This window comes from Ruditapes philippinarum, unplaced genomic scaffold, assembly GCF_026571515.1.
Source record: "Ruditapes philippinarum isolate M1 unplaced genomic scaffold, ASM2657151v2 ctg911_1_1_1_1, whole genome shotgun sequence".
Taxonomy (NCBI): domain Eukaryota; kingdom Metazoa; phylum Mollusca; class Bivalvia; order Venerida; family Veneridae; genus Ruditapes; species Ruditapes philippinarum.
Window position 1 is genome coordinate 100,552 of NW_026856278.1, and position 24,062 is coordinate 124,613.

A 24,062-nucleotide genomic window follows, 5' to 3' on the forward strand; every position below is an offset into this window, starting at 1 on the left:
ATGGTAATATAAATAATGGTAATGTAAAAAATGGTAATATAAACAATGGTAACATAAAAATGGTAATATTTCAGTTTAGTTGTCTAAAGATAGTCAGCAAAATTTCTCATTACTTCTTTCAATCAAGATCATTAATGAGTTGTCAATAATTGAGGTGAGAGTGAATGTATTGTGACGGAAAAGGGAAAGGGGGGGGGGGCAAAATATCGGGGAAATGCGTTACAGGGCATAAAAAGAATTTCCCTTTGGGTTTTTTAATTTTTAAAGGGCCTTCTAAAAGGGTTTTTGTCAAAGACTAATTTTGGCCTTTTATTTCAGAAGTTTGTGTTTTCCGGTCTATTTTAGTGGGTTTTATTGTAATGTGCATACAGATAAAAACAAATGAAAATCGTTAAAAAGCTGTTAAAATCAGTTATATTTCCCTTTTTTTTCTTTTGGGATTTTGTATTCCGTTTTAAGTTCCACAAGTGATCCCAATGATCAAAATGATTTACCCTTTTTTGGTTTTAGAAATCCTTTTTTTACCTCAGGGGGGGTTTCTTTTAAAACTCTTAAAAAAAAAATATAAAAGGGAGGGGAAAGGGATTTGTGATCAATTTGTCTAGCTCAAAACCGAGAGATCGTGAATTCGAGCCCTACTCGGGTCACGACTTTGTTCCTCAAAGTGACTACAGCTCTGGTGTGTTAAAATAAGCTTCAAGTTTTTATAAGAGTTAGGATATGAATAAACATGTTTTACTTTTAAGTTAACTTCTTGATAGAATTATATTGTAAAATTACCAGTAGGTGGCAATGATTTATCTATCTTCCATTAATGTCAAACACCTCGCGGGGACGTAGGCATGACTCTAGAATAGACACTTCAGAAACAGCTATGACATACATGGGAATCCGGGAACGAACCAGTCCCTAGCTCTTATTGAATAGACTCCTTGGTTCTTTTACATGCCCAGTGTATAGCACTGATACATGCCAGGACTACCTGGATTTCTTACCAGTACACCTCTATTTAACATAAATATGAACGACGGAATATGATTTTAATGTGAGATAATTGGGACTGATATAACCGGTGGTCCATATAATTCAATAATGAAGTCTGGCGATTAAGGCGGGTGGGAAAGCGTAAAAACAATTTCAGTGTCTAAGAAAAAATAAGCCATTCCAAACTCGGAGCATCTGCATTGTCATTATAAAATAATTATCCTCGGGGCTCATTATCTTTTCTTGTAATATTTTTCAGGATATTTATTATTGTTCAAAATGAGATGTGACTGCTTATTAATCATAACATCTAGTGATTGTTTTGAAATACTAATGTACATGTGTATATACATGTATAATTTTTAGTTTGTAATAAAAATTCGCACATTTACATATCAAAGTATGATATCTTCCGAAATGGTGGTTAATATTCAAGCATACCAAAATAGTTCAAATTCAGTCATACGCAGTGTTCCGATATAAACGCATGAAGTTCAGGCATTATAAGTAGTCTGATGTAATTAAAGGTTCAAAATATGTCATATACAGACATAGTAATGGTTAATATTCCAGCATTCAAAGGGTTATGTACGATAAATATCGCGACATGATTTACATCCACACAAATTACGAGTTCCGATGCAATAAGCAGGGCTCCTTGCCGCTGGGTCGTGAGGGGGTTGCGTTCGTTGAACGCCGCCTTTTCTTGTTGATCTTGTTTTAATATAATATTTTGTGACATAATTAACATCTAGAAGAATTCAAATATACTAGTATATAAGAGATATTTAAAATGCATTATAAATTGTTTCAATTCAGATTTACAATAAGAAATTATGTTAAAGATAGATATATGAATCAAATCCATTTTGGTCTATGGTACAGATGATGATTTTTCCCGCTACAATGTTAGAGCGTATATATAAAACGTCACAAACAAACATGCATTTTGGGCCGCACAAAACACGGGATATGTTTAACATGCAAACATGTTAGTAATTCGAACTAATTCATACTGTGACATATAAGTATTTCACACGTTAAAGGATATTATTCTAATTTTTTGGCGCCGTCCAGTTGAGTGGAGTTAGTTATATATATATATATATATATATATATATATTATATATATATATATTATATATATTATATATATATATATATATATATATATATATATATACATGTATTTCGATATATTTAATATTATAAAAGGGTAATTGAGCAATAATTGATAATGAAAAAATGTTTAGGATAAAATATAAAAACTACCTTATATTTCCTTTTTAAATTGAACGTTACCGACACATTCCGAATGATAGCTATAATAATGTCCGTCGGTCAAGTAGTCTATTGATAATTGTTACATAGTACAATGTAAAATAGAGCACATCCATGGCCAGAGGAAAAGCTGTTTGAATTTCACTTCTGCACACATCATTTACACTAAGATAGGCATCATGACACTTTAATATTATTATCAAGTTTCCAGATGTTATCAGTTTCCTGAAATTTATTGCAGCAACCAAACTATCCATACACATTTAGTGTATAAAGTAAAATGTAACGAGATAAGCTTAATATTTAGACATATAAAGTATTTTCATTTTTAGATGTCGAATTCTACATAAACCGGTGATATGAAGCGTGTGCGGTAGCTTGGAAATACCACTACCGTCCAAAAACAGGCTCAATCAAACCGAGAATGAACGATTTTTAATTTTGCCGCTTTGGGTATTCCTCAGGAATTCTGTTTCTATATATTTCATCAATAGGCTCAAACCGAGCTTGCAACATTTTCAATGTTATCGTTTTAGACGTTCTTTGAGGATTCCGTTTTTCTCTATTTCATCTTGACAGGGTTTAAATTGAGAATGTTAAGATGTAATTTGTTTTGTGGTAGAAATGATTATCCTGACAGTTAATTATGATAATTAATTAAGACGGTGCTAGTGGGCGTGGACGGTAACTACGTCCATAAAATGGCTCGATCACACCGAGTCTGCAATTTTCATTTTAGTTTTTTTTTTTAATGCTCTCGAGGGATCACTTTTTTCCAGATATTTACACCCTCCAGTACTGTCCATGAGCAGGCCATTTTGGACTTCCTTTAGCGATCATATTTCTCTCTATTTTGCCCCTGTCATGGTTTGAACTACGCGACCAGCAGGCTTCAGATTGCTTATCTTATATGTCAACCACTTTTCCATGAAAATTAAGTTATGCAAAGTAATGTTTCTTCTGGGTGCCCTGCTGTGGTAGCTTTGTTGTCTCGGGGGCTGATCCTTTTTTCAAAATTCCATTTACATCAGTTCCGCCCATTGTTTTCTCGTTTAAGGCACAAGCATTCTTTTACTTGGGGACCATACGCCGCTTTTCATGGAATGGCACGAAAGTGTCACATTGACGATTCCATGATAACCGCAGTATGAACACATCTGCGGATGTTTCTAAATTCAAATTTCTCTCTATTTTGCCTTGTTGATCTTTATTCTAGTGTTTCTCTTTCCTTAATGTTTTTAATGTAATCGTGAATAAGGTAATACTTAAAATTATTAATTATATGAGAGATTCGTGATATGGCCGATATGAAGGCATATTAGTTCCCCCAAATTCCATTTGACTGTCTTTTGTAAGACTTAAATAAGCCGGTGCTAGGGAGCGTGAATGGTAGCTTGTAAATTCCAGCACCGCCCATTAACACGCTTAATCAAACCGAGCCTGTATCATTTTCAATTTTGATGTTTTTGGCGTTCTATGGGGAGTTCTCTCTCTTTTGATCAATAAGCTTAAGGTCAATTATGCTCGAAAATGCTTTTATTGTATGTCTCAAAATTCATTTTTTGTGTGCTATGCCTTGTGCCCTGTCCTGTTTTTCTTTTGGGTCCGGTCCGCCTGGGCTCCTTGCCGCTGGTTCTTGTTGCTGGGTCGTATGGGGGTTGCGTTCATTGAACGCAACCTTTCCTTGTTGATCTTGTTTATCATATTTTATAGATTTCTAAAAAGTACCTGATTTGCCAATTACCCTAATAATCGATTTCTCTGTTGCTTTTTGACAATAGTACAATTATAGTGATTTAGTGTTTAAGTCAAAGTACTACTTTGTCTACATTTTTTACTTTCATGGTAAATAACTTTACATTTAGCGCTACTATGTACATGTAATAAGCTAAAATCATCACTTTAACGGTTATCCTCTTGAAAGAAGTAAAAATGTATTTGTTTTCTGATGCATGTTCTTATCAAATTCAGACATACACATTTTTTTTCACATTGATAACGCATGCGTTCGTTTATTTTGCTTGATTGACCTCGAATACCTTCCTTACTTGTTGATCTTGTTTTTCATATTTTGCGTTTTAAATAATTTTTAAAAAGAAAATTGGCTGATGTCATGTTTTTACTGAATTTGCAATTGTATAATTAAATGCACAATCATGGCGAGTTCATGGTTTATTCATTGTAAAGACGAAACTAGCCAAGAAACCTTGTAAAACAAACCTAAGGCCTGAAGCCGTATTTGAATAAAAGGAAGAGCATATTGTCCCAGAAAGTAATCATATTAAATGAAACAGGAGAGAGTTTCATATTAGCTTTAAACTTTCTACTCAATCCTGAATGCAAAATATATATTGTAATTTTGTCTGTAAATATTGATGAAGAAATAAATATTGTTTAAACCAAACAAATTGTGAATTACTATTATTTACACCTTCAATAACTTTAACAAATGAAACTTAAATAACGGAAGTAAACTGTTTTGAATACATGTATAATATTGAACTAAAACAGGATATTTTTGATTTGGTTGATAAAACTAAAGTACATGTAATTAATATACTTCAGAAGGAGGAAAGTGATATATGCTCTATATACATGTATATGGTTAAAGAACGCTTTCCGATCAATTTAATTATACACATTCCCCCTTAAATGTGAAATGAAACCTTAATTCATAATATGTATAGTATTTTAGTTTACAGCTAAGATATCACGTATTGTTAAAAATATTTTACAGTCGCCTTTGATAACATTTACGGAAAATAAGTTAGTTTTAAACTCTGTATACTTGAGAAGTGACCTGCATATGTTGGAATTACCCTCAAATTCTTTGTGATATTAACTGCGCAGAAAGGTAGGCTTTTGTATTGATTTCATTTGGTTTTCCAGTTTGAAGTCTAGACAGTGTTCATGGAAACATGACCATATAAGGAGTGTCATAAATTGTTCATAGGTTAAAAAAAGAAAAATCAACAATGAAGGGCGGCGTTCAATGAACGACAATATCACGTTTTAGAAATGAGTAACTCAAATGTTCATGCGTGATAGTGTAATGGTTTCATAATATAATGCAAAGCCTTTTACGTTTAGCAAATCCAACATGAAATGTTTTGTCATTTTTTGATGATTTTTATGAAGTCTTGAGGCTTTTAAGGACTTATATGTGTATTTCCGGTTAGCCAAGAAAACTTGAGAGTAATTGCCGGCTTTTGTCTACGACACAGAATAATTAAGAAATATATAAGACTTGCCTATAAAAACTGCAGCCATATTAGTGATTTTATCTTTTTGCTTACATAATTGCCTGATAGATCAAGTCATAATGGTATTCAATATTTCTTACTGCAGCATGTGTTCCTTTGTTCTTTCTTATGGTGCGTGTTTGCGTCGTCATGACGGCGACAGCACGGCAATAAATAAACATTTTATTATAAGAGAATTTCGTATTAAAATTTTTTCTTTTATTCACCGAATGTATAGAAATGCATGCTTCATTAAAAGCCGATTGACCTTAACGCTCACTCCTAAATATTTCTTTATAAAATGTAAGTATAATATAGAATTGAAACTTTAAAAACAAACCGAATGCATATTGAGTTTCCATATTAATGAATATTTATGTCTTTTGAACAGAAAACAATGATCATAAAACATTGACAGTAAACTATTTCATATCATTCGGTTCCATTTTTGGAATCAACTATAGTCCTTTAATTAGTCTTTGTAGCCACCACTGAGGCATTACTTTTATAAATTAATTAAATGAACGATTTAGGCGCACTTCACCAGGGGGGAGACTTCTCTATTTTATGGTCACATCAGTGTTATTTGTGCCGTGTGGCGGCTGTAAAAAGCCTCCCCGTACATTTAATCAAATATGTTTTATTTCCAATCCTTGAAGAACATTCAGCACGACATAATTATTGTGTATATTCAATTTTGCTGTGTTGGGCCTTCTTTAGAGATTATGTTTTTCTCTTTTTAAGATAATAAAAATATATTTTAGATAATATCACTAAGTACTGCGTTATTTTAAATCTTAGTGGTATATGTTAATTGAAAAAAAAATTTCCTTATCAAATATTTTTTATATTCAAGGAGGAAGTAAGTATATTATTTAGACAAAATCCAGAAAAGGGCAAGCCTTGAGCAAGGAACTTTACACCCATTGTCCAGTGCTTCCTGGTTGGAGATCGTGTCTGTTATTATGGTTACGTTTTACTACACTGTCAAAATAATATTATGTATATACTAAAACAAATTTGTATTTAGTAACCGTTTTTGTAAATGACCTCAGACCTCTACTTTTTACGTATGAAAGAATACAAACTATCACAAATTGCAAAAGTATTATACACACTTTTATTATTTGATTTGATAATCAGAATGTATAAACACTACAGTCAAATTAACTGTAAAGTATTGATATATACATATATTTTTAATTGATGAGATATGATGTACATGTATTGAATCACAATGTTAAGTGCAATCATTTTACATTAAGGTATTGCAATATCATTCTGTTGTTGACCATGTCCAATAAAGCTACATGGCCAAATCCAGCTACATGGCGTACTAATATCAACCTCTGGTCAATTTTGTAAAACGTTATTGTCTTTCGGACTTCCTTGTGTCATAAGTTTTTTACGCATTATAACTATTTTCATTGCATGCAGGAATTTGCAAGTATATTGTGGCAATTTCTGGGTTATTATATCGACAATAGGCTTTTTTGTTGCATTGTTTTTAACAATAGATGCTTAAAATTGTTTTCTTAAGTATAACAAATGTGTTTTTGTGAATTTGAATACATACATGTAGTTTTATCATTTTGATATTGTATATGTTTTCTTCTATTGTTAGATAATATGGCTAAGGAATTTGCGTATTAAGTTTGTGAAAATGCATCCGGATTTCTACTGTAATAGACAATAATAATAGAAAAGCATTATGTCCATGATCACGTTTCTTGTTTTCATAATGCTTGGACGAATAAGCCTTTGACTGAAACTAAATCTCTGTTTTAAAATGTAATTAAAATTTGCATTTTGTAAAATATATTGTGGTATTTATATAAAACTTTTAGACCTTAAATTACAAAAAAATATCATCTAAATTATCTTAATGCTGCTCTTAGTATGTCTTGATTAAAAGATAGACATGTTCATTTAAGATATTTTCCGTGAAAAAATGGGTTATAGGGTTGGACTAAATCAAACTGATTTTGCAATTTTCATTTAATTTTGTTGTTATAACTGCTTCTGTGGAATCATAGTTTTTTTCCCAGATTTTTATACATGTATATAGCCATGCATTTCAGTATTTTGTCCACTTTAGTATCCGATAAGAAAAATGGCCAGCTAAATAACCATGTTATGAATTGAACCATTACAAAAACAAGCTTTACGTGATAAGGGTAAGCTGGAAGATATTATTTATGCGCAGTAAATTTTCTTAAGAAATAATTTTGATAGGACGACGAAAGCCTATTTATGCCAAATGTTCATGAATATACCTCTAAGTATGATTCATTTATAAGATATAGGGCAAATCCTTTATGAAAGTAAAGATAAGATATTTTATGTAAGCGAGAGCAAATCATCTTTAAGTTTCCATTTAGGCAAAATGCTTGCCAAGTTAGTCTAACAACGGCACATTAGCATATGCAAACATAGTTTGAACTATCATGATATTAATATAAAAACAGTATATGTAGTAGATCAGAGGGAAAAGATGAAAGTGAATGTTTTGAAATGGTAAAATTAAAAACACTAAAGATCTTCATTGTTGTGGATTAAGATATATGTAAACATTTCATTTACGTATAAGCACACATCTTTCATTAAAAAGATATTTTAATTAATGGGAATTCATATGAAATATGAAATATACAAATTATGTAGGATTAAAAAGGAAATGTTTAGCAATAACGCTGTTATTTGTTGCAAATGTTTGACATTTGTTATCATTCATTTTGCGCAGTTAGGAAACGTAGATGATTAGGTAAGGTCAACTTTTAATTACAATTGTAATTAAATTATTTTAATAGATCACAATAATAAGTTACATGTTGCCATTATATAGCCTTATTGACATGTACTTTTATATTTTTGTCAAATTTTTAAAATGTAAAAAATATCTACTTCTTCGACTGTAACAATTCCAGGTTATTTTGAGAACGAAGTGTTTTGAACGGGCAGTAAAAACAATTTTGCAATTATAAGGCACAGTATTCGGCCAAACCGAAATTGATTACGTTATAGCGTCCATTGAAAAGGAACAAGAAATTCATTTCTTGAACCTACCGACATATCAGTCTCATTTTAATGGACTATAAAACAAAGTCTTTCTTGTAATTGGTTGGATTTCTTAATGTGCGTTTTTTTAGTAGATTGTAAATACTTTTTTAATGTTTTAGAGTGAAAGATAGCAGATAAATTCAATTGATCACCAGTTAGAAATTGTCCTGAATGTTTCTTTTTGAAACAAGTTGTAACTAAACAGCAACAAAGATGTGAATTTAAATTGAAATAAATTTTTGTAAAAAAAGTAAAAGCTTTTATATGATATTTTCTTTATGGTACACATATTGATTGACACAGGGACCGTATTCCGACGTATATGGATGTATATGCAAGTGTGAGATAGAAATCTAATTTCCATGATCACTACTGTATGAATACATCACTGGATTTTACAAAACCTCTAAATTGATGAGCATTTTTTACAAAACTCCTACATTGATGAGCATTATTTGTATTTAAATTATGATGAATGCTTGTAAATCGCTTGCATATGTAGTGAGAACACATTTCCTTAATAAGAACGATCAGTGGTCTCATGTGTCGCCATAACTCGGCAAAAATAATTCAACCTAAAAACTTGTGTAATATGCGCAAGAATGTGAGCTATCGACCAATCCTGTTTCATTGAAATTGCATTAGTGTTGTAACAGGAGTAGTCATGACAAGTTTCAAATTTAAAAACATGAAGGGACAAAAACTCTGACAAAAATCAAGGAACATAAAAATGTTGATAAGATGCACAACTATACATAGTTTCAGGTGAAAAACATTTTTATAAAGCAGAAGTACTTGACCTTCCAATCGATCATTCTCCTAAAGTTTTTGAAATTGCATCAGTCTTTTCTGAGGAGTAGTCCCGACAAACTTCTGTGTAGCTGGCAACACACACAAAAAACCTTTTTATTCAAGGGCAATAACTCAGCCAAAATATATTCAGGTGAAAAACATTTTTATAAAGCAGAAGTACTTGACCTTCCAATCGATCCTGTAAGGTTTCATTGAAATTTCATTAATAGTATTTTAGGAGTAGGCCGGGCACATTTTATCAACAACCTTTTCATTCAAGGGGAATAACTGGGCAAAAAAATCATTCAAATGGAAAACCAGTGTAATATGCGCAAGTAAAGATTCATTGAAATTGCATTAGTAGTAGTAGAGGAGTAGTCAAGACAATGTTTGAAAAATAATTAAAGAGCCATAAATCCGACAAATTCATTGAATCAAAATAGCTGATGAAATGCACAACTACACTAAGTGCTGATCATTCCAGTAAGGTTTGGACGAAATTGCACCAGAAGTTTATGACAAGTTTTGTGACAGACAAAAAGAAATCTACACAACAAAAAAAAAACGACACAAAAGTCTAGAAAATGATATATTTACTTGCTGAACGTTATGTTCTTCTTTCTTAGTTTCCAACTCTGACAAAGTGGATTTTTTTTTGATAAAACTGTACAATTTTAAAATTTGTTTTGTAAAAAACTATCGTCTCTCTTGAGTGTCCTTTTTATTTGTAAAACAATGTTACAACGCCGAACATCATTGTTTGTTGTTAAGATTTCATTTAAAAAAAACACAAAACAGCGAATAAGCAAAAACAAAAAACAAAGTTTGATGCTTACCATTTGTCAATACTTTTTATTTGAAAAAAGACAACTGTATCTAAATAGTAAGTTGCATTTGTTTCTTATAGACGGATTTCTTACAGCTACACGCCTCCAGATTCATGCTAATGTTTATGAAAATTTCGAAACCGTATTAAAAAGTAAAATATTTTCAAGTGAACAAGAAGGAAATTTACACATTGCAAACGGCACGTGCAATCCAAGTAGAGTACCAAAAAATTTATATGAATAAAAATCAAACTTGATTATGAAACTGAAATATATGTATACATATTAAATAAATTTAATTTCTAGTATGTACTGTTCATGCTTATTACAATTAAACTTCTATGTAATGTTTATATATTTGAAAGAATCACTGTATATTTTGTATCATAAAAAATATAAAATAAGTTAAATGTTCTGTTTAGACAATTCATGCGTATATTCCAAAAAAGTATTTCACAAAATAACTAACAAAATTGTTTTTCATTCTACATCAAGTGTAATCACATTTTAAAAACTTTTATTCTCAACATTTTGTCGAGTAATTTGTAATTTCTTGAATGAAATCCGAATAGTTAAAAACAAATTGTTAATAAAACCTTAGTTCTGTAACATACATTAGGCCAGTTGCATCTGTGTTCAGAAATATTCAGTATCATCAACTACATATTAATATCTAAAAAGTCTTTTGTTTAGACGTAAATTAACTGCAGTGTTCTAGACAAAACATTATAATTGATATTCAGCCAATTTATGTAAGATTTCTTGATACAAGAATATATAAGTCACGTGATCATATATTCATTTCCTCTATCAAAATTCGGATTGATTCGTTTAATTAAAAGTGCCAGTAATTAGGGCCATGATTAGTAATTTTTGTACAAACAAGGTAATACTTTAATGCATTTCTTGCTGGTGATATATAATTAACAAAATATACACAATTTTTCCATGTGAAAAATACCATTGGAGGGGCGTTGAGGCTTCATTTTTACACCAGTAAAGTCAAGAGAGCAAGATAGCATACAAAGATAGAAAAACACATTTTTTATTAGATTTTGAAACGTGCTAAATGAACAAATATGTTTAAAATGTTAATTTGATAAATACATTTTAATTGAATTTTCGAAAACAGGTCAGATGTTTCCTAGGCAAATTGCACAACTTTGTCCCTGTAGATTCAATGCATAGCGGTTTTCTTGTCTTCACATTATGTAGAGTTGTAATTGGTGTAAAGTTTCATCTAAGCAAAATTAATCCAGAAGCCACAGTTGGTCTGAAAATAATAAAAACTACGAATAATTGCCTCTTAATGTAAGGATTAGAGAAGTTAATTCCAATGATAGGTTCTGTGAAGTTAAACGTGTAAAAAGAAATAATTTTGTGATTTTTATCAAACACAATTCTGTCTGAAAGTATGAAATGGAACAATCGCATGAATTCATATTAAAAACTGACGCGTTAATTGATTAACATGTAAATTTTAAGCGTTTCACAAAAAATCTTTTACGTCATTGTGTCATTGTAAATTTGGTGGTATTATTTGGGGTCGCATCTAAAAAATAAATATATTTGTTTTATATTTACCTTTTTACACCTTTGAATATTTCCATGTTGGTATATCTCTGGATTTGAACAGAAATTATTTATATACTGCATAGTGATATTTTAATCAAGGAACAATAAGATAATTATGACGCTTCTTTCAATCCTAAAACTGTTAACTAAGAGACTGTTTTATAGTCTTCGGTCCTGCGGAAAATCACTTGGAGCAGGATTGTCGCCTCCGAAAAGTTTTTTTCCGAGCCAATAAATTAAGTAGCTCGGGACAGTGATTGGAAAAAAAATCACAAATAAAACTTCTGTGACATTAACATCGCTCATGTTGAAATATAATGTGTGTTAGCTATAGATATCAAATGTTTCTGGTAAGTCTGGTAACACAGAGTTTTTCTTTAATTTGCAATTCTATATAAACGATTCACTTATATGCGACACCCCCTTATTTTGATTGGCCATTTTTTGTGTAAATTTATTTTGACGTGAAAACCAATCAACTTTTTTTACATTGTCATATCCAAAATCATACCGAAAATCTATTCTGAATATTCATGCATGTATGTGCTTGCAATTTGGAGTTCCTCCAGTTTGAATTTACTACTTAATATTCTATAATAAGTGATTTTGTATTGAAATATCATTTCAATTTGTCCTTCTTGTAATACCCCTTTTAATATTCTGTTAAAAAAACTGAAAATGTGTTCATAACATACGTATACATAATAAGGTCATGTTAAATACATTCAAGGGTCGAGATTGTAGTGCAAAAGAGAAGCTGCTGTCTTTTAGTATCACCGAAAGGCAAAGTTTATCTTACAGTCTGCTTTGATATCAAAATACCATTAAAGTTTTATCATAATCGATTAGAACAATAAGAATAATATAACATGCCCCCCCCCCCAAATATATCTCTGGTCTTGTTAGTGAACTCACTTTTAATGTTCTATGATAACAAATTTTGTGGATTCACATTCGTACATCAGTGTCCATATGGACGCATTTCAAGTTTATGTTTTGATTTATTGTTAATAAAATTTAGAATATTAATAATAAATCAGAAAATATTTTTCTTACAAGAAATACAAAAATTAATATGCTTTTATTTAATGATAAAACCTAGATTGTGTGGCAATAGCCAATGTTGATTTCTTTCTAAAAATGCCTGATGGACCTATTCAAATTTTATGTCGAATCTTACGTTTGTTCAAGCATCATTATAAATACAACATCCGAATAAAAACAATCGAAAACGGCAATTTAAGAATGTCGAAATCCCGGCACCAACAATCAATAAGTATTTACAAATATAAACGAATGAATAAATACTTTACAAATTATTTCTTATAAAATATCAAATAAATAAAAAAAAACATAAATTTAAGGTAGTTTCATCATTTTAAATGTCTCTGGCTCTCAAAATACTTCCCACCTACCGAAACACACAGTTTGAGTCGCTCAATCTAACTTTTATCGCAGATTTCATACTTTTTATTGGGGACAATTATTAATATTTTCTTATATAAGATTGAGTAAGGTATATCGTTGAGCTTCATATCGTAGACGTTTTTAATTTGTATCCACCTGTGTGCACACAGTCTTTTGATATGTCAGTACAACTGGCTGTTTCATGGATTTTGATAGACACTATGTTTCAAAGAGAGTGATATTTATCTTTAAAAGCACCTTTTTACCAGCAATGTAAGAATTTACATGTATTGAGATCAGAATACAATGTATAATATTTGTCTGTGTTACAAGTCAAGTACATCATTTAACCCTTTTCACGGTCTGCACTGTTCAAAGATTCAGCCATTACAAAATTGTCCATAAAAATCATGAACGGTTTAAGCCTGATTAAATGATGGACTAGACTTTCTGACATATATGGCATGGTAACGGAAATATAAAGCTTTCCATTTCTTTGTGTTCTCTTTACTTTCCCATCCAAAAAGAAAAATAGTAAGTTTTATTACCGTGTTTATCTAAACCTACAATAAAGGCAAACTGCACGTTGTAAGTAACAGTTATTTGATTAATGCGCAGTAAATTTTCATAAATAATACATTTGTTAAGACGACGCAAGCCAATTTGATGCCAAATTTTCATAAGCACAGTATATATTCATAAGGCAGGGGACTTGTACTTTATGAAAGGTTACTTGTGTAGGCGAAAGCAAATCATCTTGAAGATTTTATGCAAACAAACGCTTGCCAAATTAACCTAACAACGGATCATGAACATATGCAAATATGGTTTGATTAATTATAATATATATAATAGCAGTATCTGTGAGAATGGTTGAAAACAAGTCTAGGGAGAAAGATCGAAATGGCCCATCACATAGGATTAAAATATGTATTGCAGTTCAACTTGTGTGAATATTTTATATTTATTTGGCATTACAGTGCTCAATCATAAGTAAATATTAACCAGAGAAATATATATGAATTATCAATGCTTAAAAGTTATGGAATAATTTTAAAATAATGTTTTGGGGATTATGTTGTTTCTTGTTGCACGTACATAAATTTTAATTCTAATTCGCAGAAATATACATGAGATGTTTAGGTAAGCTTAAAGTTGTTTTTTTGCTATATTGTTAAAGGCTGCCTTTTTGTTGCGTTATAACAACTATTTATATATGTTTTCATTTTTTAAATTTTCACTTTTCAATTCTGATTAGTTTTTCCTGTTTCGTAGTATGTATTTACAAAAAAAGATCACTGGTGATTAGCAAAATGAAACCAATAACAACCTTCCTCAAATAATCAAAAACAAAGCAAAGAAATTTGAAAAGTCCTTAAAAAGTGTGTATTAGAACAGTAGTAAATGAAACAAACAGCATTTTTGTATTCATAATTTTACGAAATGTGTGGATACATTTTAATATAATTGCTTAAACATAATATTTTCTTAAGACCACACATATTCTTTAACTCGGGGTACCACATGCCAATGCTCGACAGTGCCGGAGAAAATGTAACACGATTTCCGCCGTATAAACACATTTGTGGATGTTTCAAAATTAAAAATTGTTTACTATTTTCAAATTGATTGTTCAGATTTGCTGGATAAAATAAAGTTTTCCGCTGCCGTCCGAAACAAATAAAATCAAAAAAGAAGAAAAGTCAGGCTAAATTTAGCGAGTCTACAGAGATCTCATTTTTATTTTAATGTTGGACGAGCTTTTAGGTACCATTTTGTTTAATTAAGATATAAAAGTAGCAGCATATGAAGAATTTGTTGATTTATAGATTTTGATTAATTGGTTTTGAAAGTTTAAACTTAGGTATGATATAGAAATAAACATATACAGAAACAAACAAGATAACAACAGAACCACTGACATGTTGCTTAAAAACTGGAAATACAGTTTCAAATTATTTTAACAACCATATGTAATGGTGTGGATGTTAAGTATTTTTATTAATAATTATTTATTACTTTAAAGGAAAAACGTTTGATTTGAAAGCAAGCAAAGACATGTTACATAATTTTGAAACACACGTGTAACAATTCTATAGGGTTTTATCCTATACATATTGTTATAGCTGAGCATACACAATTGCGCAATAAAGTTAATATGAGTATATTTGATGTACAACTATAATGATTTTTGAATATTTGAATATCATTTTTTTATATTATACTTGATGTCCACAAAAGTATTAAGATACATTTTTAACGATTCTATGCATTATCATAATTAACATATAGTCATAACAATAAGCTTTCCTTTTAAATAATATTTAGTGCTTTTAAGAGCAATGATGCACAAATTTCCGTGCTGGCAATCTGAGTTCATAGTTGTTATAATTGATATTATTGAAGCATTATCTTCTAAGGAATAAATCTTTTGTTAAAGAAATTATACCAGCTTGGGCTGAGGTTATCTAAATTCTTTACACCGATTTGCATTTTTGATACGTAGGAATTGACCATAAAGGCCAAAACAGCTCAGTTATTTTGATTCAAGGGAGATCACTCACTATTTTTCGAGCGAGAAATAATTCTGCTGCCGATTTTCGTATCTGATTGCTCTACTCTGCACCCTGGCTCGAGATCACAACAAAAATAAATTTATAAAGTTTCTTATATATCTTTATTTGCAATTATTTATTTAACAATTAAAACATACGTATCATACTGGATTGTATAGTGTTAACATACATGCTAGAAAGTAATTCTTCTTTCTCAACTGTATATGTGTTAATGTCATTCTGGTGCCATTTTATGATTTATATACTGGAGACGTCAATACGCTTTGTATAAATTGCCATATAAATGATGCCGTTGCTAATCTATTTTATCGCCGGATTTTAATTTGAACAGGAACAGCCAAAGTTTATTGACAGTTTTACACCTGTATCTTCTTTGTGTGTATAGTGACAACATAACTGGTCGTGCTATAATTGGGAAAAGTAGATCGTAACAGCTTAAATCACTCGAAACATGTATTTACTTATTTTGTCATACGAAGGAGTGGCTCAACACTTCTTCTTTGAAATGTCCTGATAAATTTGAGATATGCTATGTTTTTGGTGTTTAACATTTTGATCTGATGACATGGCTTGAGCCATTTCTTGATTTTTTTTCGTTTCTCCGATGGGCTTCTTGCCGGTAATCACGTGCCTATGTAGTTTGTTGAATGATGTGCTTATTGAATGCTGCCTTTCATATATGATCTTGGGTTTTCGCATATTCTGAAAAATATTCCTTTTAATGTTTGAAAATGAATTTTTCAACACAATTTCCTTCTTCCATTCTTTTAACAATTCTATAATCCCAAAAATTAATGTTAAGTGTTGTTTGGTGGTTGGTAAAAGGTTGGTACCTTTATATCCGTTTGATTGTATACATTTGTTGTTGAATACAGTTCGGACAGTTTTAATAAATGCCACCTGTTTGTGACCATTAATCTGAGTTTTCATAACATCTTTGTCTATACGGATTTCTCAATTTGAAAGCCAAATACCTGACACAAAAGAGCTATTTTCCTTTTCAAATTAAAGATTTTATTTGTTTTATTCTAATTATGTTGGCACTTGTATCTGAGGCTCGTAAAAGGGGTATTGAAATGCCTACAGTTTACTCACAACATGTTTGCCGAACGATGTGTATGAGTAATTTAATCCAGTTAATGGCATGGATGTTTTCATTACTTTAAATTTTAACATGCAAAATTCCAGCAGAAAATTATTCAATTTGAGTATTTTATTGTTTACACTAAAACTAATTACAGCTAGTTTAAGAGGTGATATTAAGCTTTTTAGTTTAGTCGTTTTGGTAAAAAGGCATTAATAGTTTACGTTCAATCAAATTAAGTATTTAATATAGGAAAAGCATGTATTTTATGTACATAGAAGAAATAAAACCGTATGATAGACAATCACCAACAAATTAGCTTTTCCTAGGTCGTCTGGGTTTGATTGTCTTTCGGTTGATGTGGTCCCTAACCAGGAGGCAGTGTTATAGATGATGCACTTGCCAAACATTTGTCACAAACCAAACCAACATCAACCTATTTCTACGTTATTATTTTAATTTATTGTTTTCATGGGTCTTGGAATCTTAAACTTTTAAAATTTCAAATGATTACTCTTTACTCATTTAATAAAGTCAATGTCTCTATTAATAAATTTGAAACAAAGAAATGATTACTTGCAAGATAAATATTTGATATGGAATCAGACCTTTCTGGTCATTGCTCTTTGGTGACATTTACATCTACTGCAATGGCATTCTGGTACTGCACTGGCTTGTTATGCAAATCCTTTCCAAAACTCAGACTTGTGTACACAGGATATATATGTATAAATGTCTTTGTGTTTTCAATGACCATGAGTACGCAGATTTAAGGTTGTCCAAAACGGCAAAATTAAAAATGTTGCAGGTTCATAATGTTTTTTACCAAACTTTTTTTCGTGATGTTATCCTTAAATGAGCCTCGCCACGACAAAACCAACATAATGGGTTTGCCAGCATGGATCCAGACCAGCCTGCGCATACGCGCAGTCTGATTAAGATCCATGCTGTTCGCTTACAAACCCTATAACAAATAGAGAAATTGATAGCGAACAGCATGAACCCTGATCAGACTGCGCGGATACGCAGGCTGGTCTGGATCCATGCTGGTCGCAAACCCATTATGTTTATTTTGTCATGGCGCGGCTCAAATATAAGTCTTTACCAAAATATCATATTTTACAATCGTTTCGCAAATCATCTGACATTGCAATCATTTAAAAGATGATAACACATGAACTTCAAAATGTCATAAAGTATGGTAAAAACAAATAGGGTTATATTGAAAATTTCAAGGGCGCCAGCAATGTACACCTAGAAACAGAAATGTTGATTTGAGGTGATATCATATCTTATCAACATGAGTCACATGGTCGTTATATTGAACTCTGATTTTTGTTTCGCACAGCAAGATAATATTTATATATTAACATAGATATATTGTTTCGTTGCATGGTGTTTGAAATATCATTTATTTTATTTCAATAAACACAGTTGTTACTTTACAAAAAGTGCAAATTATTCGAAATTCAATGAAAAACAAATAGTTATGATAAACGTTATAATGTCAAAGATAAAGGCACGTCGAGACAAAAATTAGATGATTGAAAGTATATCAGCTGTTTCTTCAGAATTATCCCACCCATGCACCTGTTTACTTTTGTTGTGATTTATTTTTGAAAAAAAAAAGAATATCCTGTCGAGGTATTTATGATCAAATTTGGTGTCTTCCTGTCTCGTTCTCCAATATCCATACGTCATCTGTAAAATAATAAGGATAATGATACAAATCACATTATGTACACGTAATTATGACTCAAATATTTCAGATGCTAATAAAGTGGATATGTAAAATATGAACGGTCTCAATTAAACCTAGCCTGCAACATTTTCGATTTTGCGTTTCTGTTGTACCCCTTTTATCATTTTTGTACCAAGGATTAAAAAGGAAAAACGAGCAAGGTGAAACGTTGAAAATTTATTCAAAACACCCGTCAATTTATATTTTATCATTTTCATGCTAAATCAGCTTTAATTAATTCCCAGTAAAAAAAGAAGTAAGGTTCATTAGAAACATTTAATAAACACAAATAATGTATTAAACAATAAAATTATGATGCAATCGACATAAATATTAAAGCCTATTCATAAAAGATTGACGGTGTTTTATCACTATATATTACATATGAATTCAAAATGAAAGTCAAATACCATAGTAATGTTTTAGATAAATACATATTTACCCATTTTGTTTTCTTTGACATGTTTCCTAAAATTTTATCCGAACAAAGTGAAATTTCAATTTGCATGAAAGTATTTATTTTACAAGAATAAGAATATTATGACACATGAATTTTGTTGCGAAGGTGTATAGTTTCAAAAAGAAGATTACTTTTATTATCTTCGGCCCTGCGGAACACTCCTCGGATACCTATCTATATCTCCCGAAAGCGTTTTTAAAAGCAAATAGATTAAATAACTCGGTACAGTGATTGGAAGAAACAGAACAAATAATATTCCTAAACCAATTTTTTTGGCATTAACATCACCCATGTTGTTTTATATTATGATTATGTGAAATTCTAGGTCGTAATTGCTCTTGATTTGAATGGAAGTATTGTAACTTTGATTGACATAATATATATCCACCCTCATGTTACACCAAAGATTTTTGATTGGCTATTTAATTTTAGACATCTTATTACCGTCAGCTATCTTGATATTATTGCACTTATTGCAGTTCAATATTGTCTTCCTTCCATGACGACATATACACCATGTAGTTTTTTTTAATCATTTTCAAGTGTTAACTCGTAGTGGTGAAAATGTTTTCAAAAATGTTGATACAGATAAAGAAAGGGGTTGCTAATTTCATTGCCATTGATTTATGGTCAACCAAAAAATGGATGCAATTTGTTATATAATTTTAATGTATTTAATTTTACCCGCGGGAGGGATAACCAGCTGTCGGAAATTTCAAATCGTAGTACAAAGATTTGTTTATAATATAATGAATGATGTACGTCTTAACATACTGCGTTTGATAAATAATATTATCACATACGGTCATAGAGACCCCTTTATGTCAATATCTTTACCTGTAGTTACGATTTTTAATATGATAATTGAAGTATATCTTTTACTGTCAAATGACATGAAAACCCTATGAAAAATTAAAATTTTCAATAAAAAAAATTAACACACGAAAATTCCAGATAAATTATCAAAACAGTTTTTATTTATCTTTCTTTCAATGTCAGAACATTTTCTTTATTTTTTAAATTTTTGTTGTTCAATTAAGTGCTTTACGTTCTAATGTATATAATAAGGTTGTGATGTACATTTTTATACATTTATCATGCTTTAGTCTTCTTATTGTATTCGGACTGAAGCCAGAAAGATAGTGTATTAAAAGCAAATTATGCCTCAAAATGATTTGTTTCTATTTTATCATCATAACTTATTTAAAAAATCAACAGTAGAAAAAGATTGTTAAAGTAATTGTGCATGAGAATCTTATTTGGAAACTTAAATAAGCCAACAGGTAAATAAATAAATAAATAAATAAATAAATAAGTAAAAAAATAAAAAATAAATATATGAATAAATAGATAGATAAAGAGGTAAATAAATAAAGAGAAAAAAAAGCATATATTGAGCATATTTGGCCTTTTTAACTGAACGAGATAGTGTTATTTGAAAATGCAAAAGGAATGTTACAATGGAAGAAGTACATGTATTGGTATTGCCTTTACTGTGAATAGTTGTTATTATCAAATTTCAAGCTTTTGTTACTGTTATTGTCACAATAACAATAACAAATAGTAAATATTTGCACAATTCGGTTTTTTCTTTGCAAATAAGAGACAACCTAAAGACAAAACCTTGACTATCCCACACACACCAGCATTGACTGTATTAATATTGAATCAGCAATTATTATATGTAATTAGAGGATTCTATGAAACACAAAAAAATGAACAACACATTAAAGAATTAAGCTTTAAAAATGCATTTTTATTAATACATTGCTTTCATGTTTTCACCCAAAATCCAATTACTTTTGCAATACCTGAAGATGGAAAAAGATTGTTAGACCAACAGACGGGTTCACAATAAAATGTTTATCTCTGCATTTTAAATCAGACAATTACAGTTACGAAATATTTCAACAAATATTACAAAGTAAAAGACATACAAAATTATGTTTCTTATTGTTCTAAAAGGTATTTAATCTTCATTGATTAAAAGTTCTTTACTCTTCCATGGATGATGTTCTAAGTGTATCGCCTTCTTTTGAATATAACTTGATAGAAAATGATTGATTTAAATCAGATGTTGTCACGTTGCAACTTTTTAAATCTAAATATGATTCTAACAGAAATAAGTCACTGCCTTGATTATATAAAAGCTCGATCAAACAAAGAAAATCAAAATATACCAAGAATACTTCAATAACTTTACTTACGTAATATCTATATTTCAGTATTAACGTGATTAACAGGTCGAATTCTTGGACAATAACAATGAACAACGAATCTTTTTCCAATTTTGTTAAGGCAGCATTTCTGAGAGACATGCAGTTTTCTGCCCCAAACAATCCATTTAAGCCGGCAACATCGACAAATAATACAAAGAAAACCTCCCTTCCTCGATACACTACAGGCATCTGAATGCTCTTTATTTTCTAACACTCCTACGTCTTCAGATACATTTACGTCACTCATGTTAATAATATATTACTAAATGATTTGAATCCGAAAATGAAGTCTGCCTCCCTCTGTTCTGGACAAGTTATAATCTTATTTAAATCTAACCAGTCAGAAATTCAAGCATAAAAAGGAAGGATCATGACTTAGGTATTACGTGTTCATTCAATCGATTTTAACATTGATAAATGACAATTGACGATAGGATAGGTTTTAAGTGTTTTTGTCCGGTTAAAATACCTAAGCCTTAACTAATGATAATTTCCAGCAATGAAGAACAACGTTGCTAACTGACATTTACATAACTAAGTTTTGCTCAGTATCGAAATGTATCATTTCTTTTTAGCCTTTTCATATGAACATTGTTTCAGAGTGAACTGTGTGCCTTAACGTTTATACCCTTTTATAGCATATCTTTTCAATTTGGGTTGAGGCCAAAAAACATTCTGACTAAAAAAATATATACAATTTTACTACTGATGTCAAGAATTATTACATTTATAAATATGAAGTAACAGGAACCCGTTTGATATCTATTTCAAGCATATAAGGCTTAAATGTTGCTTACTGTACAAATGCTAAATCAGCCCATCTCGGTGTACTACATGCTAAAAGTTTGTGAAGACAGTTGGTGGTTTTGTTTGATCTTATTTAAGATTTCAGAAAATGTAAACCGAGAATAGAAGTAAAAACATTTCTTAAATGTAGCCACGTCATTACAAACTGGGGCATAGGAGACAGTATTGTCTGATTTTTGGAAAGTTATTCTGTCACAGGTTTAATCAGAGTTGTTTGTATTAGAAAAACGACAAATGAAAAATTAACATGTTTGATGATCCTGAGTTTTTTTATTGTCGTTCAATTAAGTCCTTTACATTCTAATTTAAAAGTAAAGGTTGTGATGTACATTTTGTATACATTGATCTCATTGAGATGGTATTCAAACTGAAGCCATAAATCTTATTAAAGGCACATTATATCTTCTACTTAATCACCATAACTTATTTCAAAAAGCAACAGAAGCAAAAGATTGTTACAGTAAGGGCGCATGAGTATTTTTTTTGGAAACTTTAACAAGACAGAAAAAATAAATAAATAATTAAAAATAATAGCATATCATGAGCATAACTGGCATTTAAACTGCACGTGATGAGGTGATTTGAAAATTCGGATGGAAAATGAAAAAATCAATCAACAATGAAAAGCAAATATATAACAAAGTATACTTCAATTTTCATAGCTAGAATTCCTTTAAAAATAACTTTACTTACGTAATATCGATATTTCACTATAAACGTCGACTAACAGGTAGATCACTTGAACAATAACAAATAACTACGAATTTATTCCCATCTCTTCTAAGTTTACATTTTGATGAGACATGCAGTTTTCTGCCCCAAATAACCCACGGAAACCAGTTACAAAGACAAATTATACAAAGGCTACCATTCCATCTCCATCCATTACAGACACCTTTGTGCTCTCTATTTTCATTTATGTCACTCATTTTTATGGTATATTGCTGAATGATTTGAATCAGAAAATACAGTCTGTTATGATTGATTTGAAATCCAACCTGTCATAATTTTAAACGTCAATAAGGGAGGAGCATAACTAAGTTCCTTTGTGTTCATTCCATTAATGTAACAATGATCAATTACAATAGACAATATAATTGGTTTTAGTATTTCTTTTCCAGTTATAGTATCTTAGCTTTATCTGCCAATGAAGAACGACATTGCTAATTGAGATATTTAAATTATTTAGTTTGCTCACTATCATATTTAAATTTTAATGGTAACTATTTTCTTGGTATATTTAGGTGGACTCTTTGGGTTACATTAAGTTAAATATGTAATATATTGTTTTTCAATTTTATTTCTTTGATTACTATCCATGTACATTTAATAATGCAATGCTGAACTTATATTTTGTGCATAATTCATTTTTCAGTTACAAAGTTTTCATTCCATTTTCCAAACACAGCCTAGTTCAACAGATATCCAGACTTAAGCTAAATTTTTATTTTGTTAAATTGTATAATGCGTATTTTCAAAATGATGCCATCCACATTTCTGTTCCTGTTTAACTTATGCACTGTATTGCAATCTTATCTTCCGAAATTTATTGACACCATTGTAATCATAACACATTTCTGCGAAAAATATGAGTTCTAAGAATGATTAATACCCTCAAAAGCATTAAGTTTTGTGTCTCTACCTTTTTACTATAAGAACGCCACCGAAAAATATACGCTGACTGATGACAATCTTTCTTTAAAAACAATGCTCTTGTGTACGAAAAATGAGCAGTTCATAACATTGAATGAAACTGTAAGCACATTGTCAAAAGATCGAAACACGTCTTAACGCCTATCTTGTGGCACCATTCTAGGGCAATAAGATATTAATGGTACTATAGTGTTAAATACAAAATGATTAACGAATCTATTTTACTATCAACGGTCCTGTGAATGAGCTCTTGGTATACAATTTTTGTCCCCTGATAGCTTCTTTCTAAAAAAATTAATTTAGAAATACGGGACAGATATTGGAAAAAACAACACAACAATAAATCCAAGAGCA

At 30.4% G+C, this 24,062-nt stretch overlaps 1 protein-coding gene and 2 long non-coding RNA genes across 3 annotated transcripts in view; 1 reads left to right on the forward strand and 2 right to left on the reverse strand.

The window, feature by feature from the left end:
* LOC132746073 (uncharacterized) overlaps window positions 1-24,062 on the forward strand; it is a gene marked incomplete at its 3' end in the record, with an annotated part of 56,868 nt that overhangs the window by 8,964 nt on the left and 23,842 nt on the right.
* On the reverse strand, window positions 11,216-12,461 carry LOC132746076 (uncharacterized). Its single transcript, XR_009627941.1, has 2 exons — window positions 11,771-12,461; window positions 11,216-11,459 (listed from the first exon to the last, which is right to left on the reverse strand). It is a non-coding gene; the product is annotated as an uncharacterized LOC132746076 (long non-coding RNA).
* LOC132746078 (uncharacterized) lies at window positions 17,268-19,774 on the reverse strand. The gene is made up of 2 exons (XR_009627942.1): window positions 19,161-19,774; window positions 17,268-18,529 (listed from the first exon to the last, which is right to left on the reverse strand). It is a non-coding gene; the product is annotated as an uncharacterized LOC132746078 (long non-coding RNA).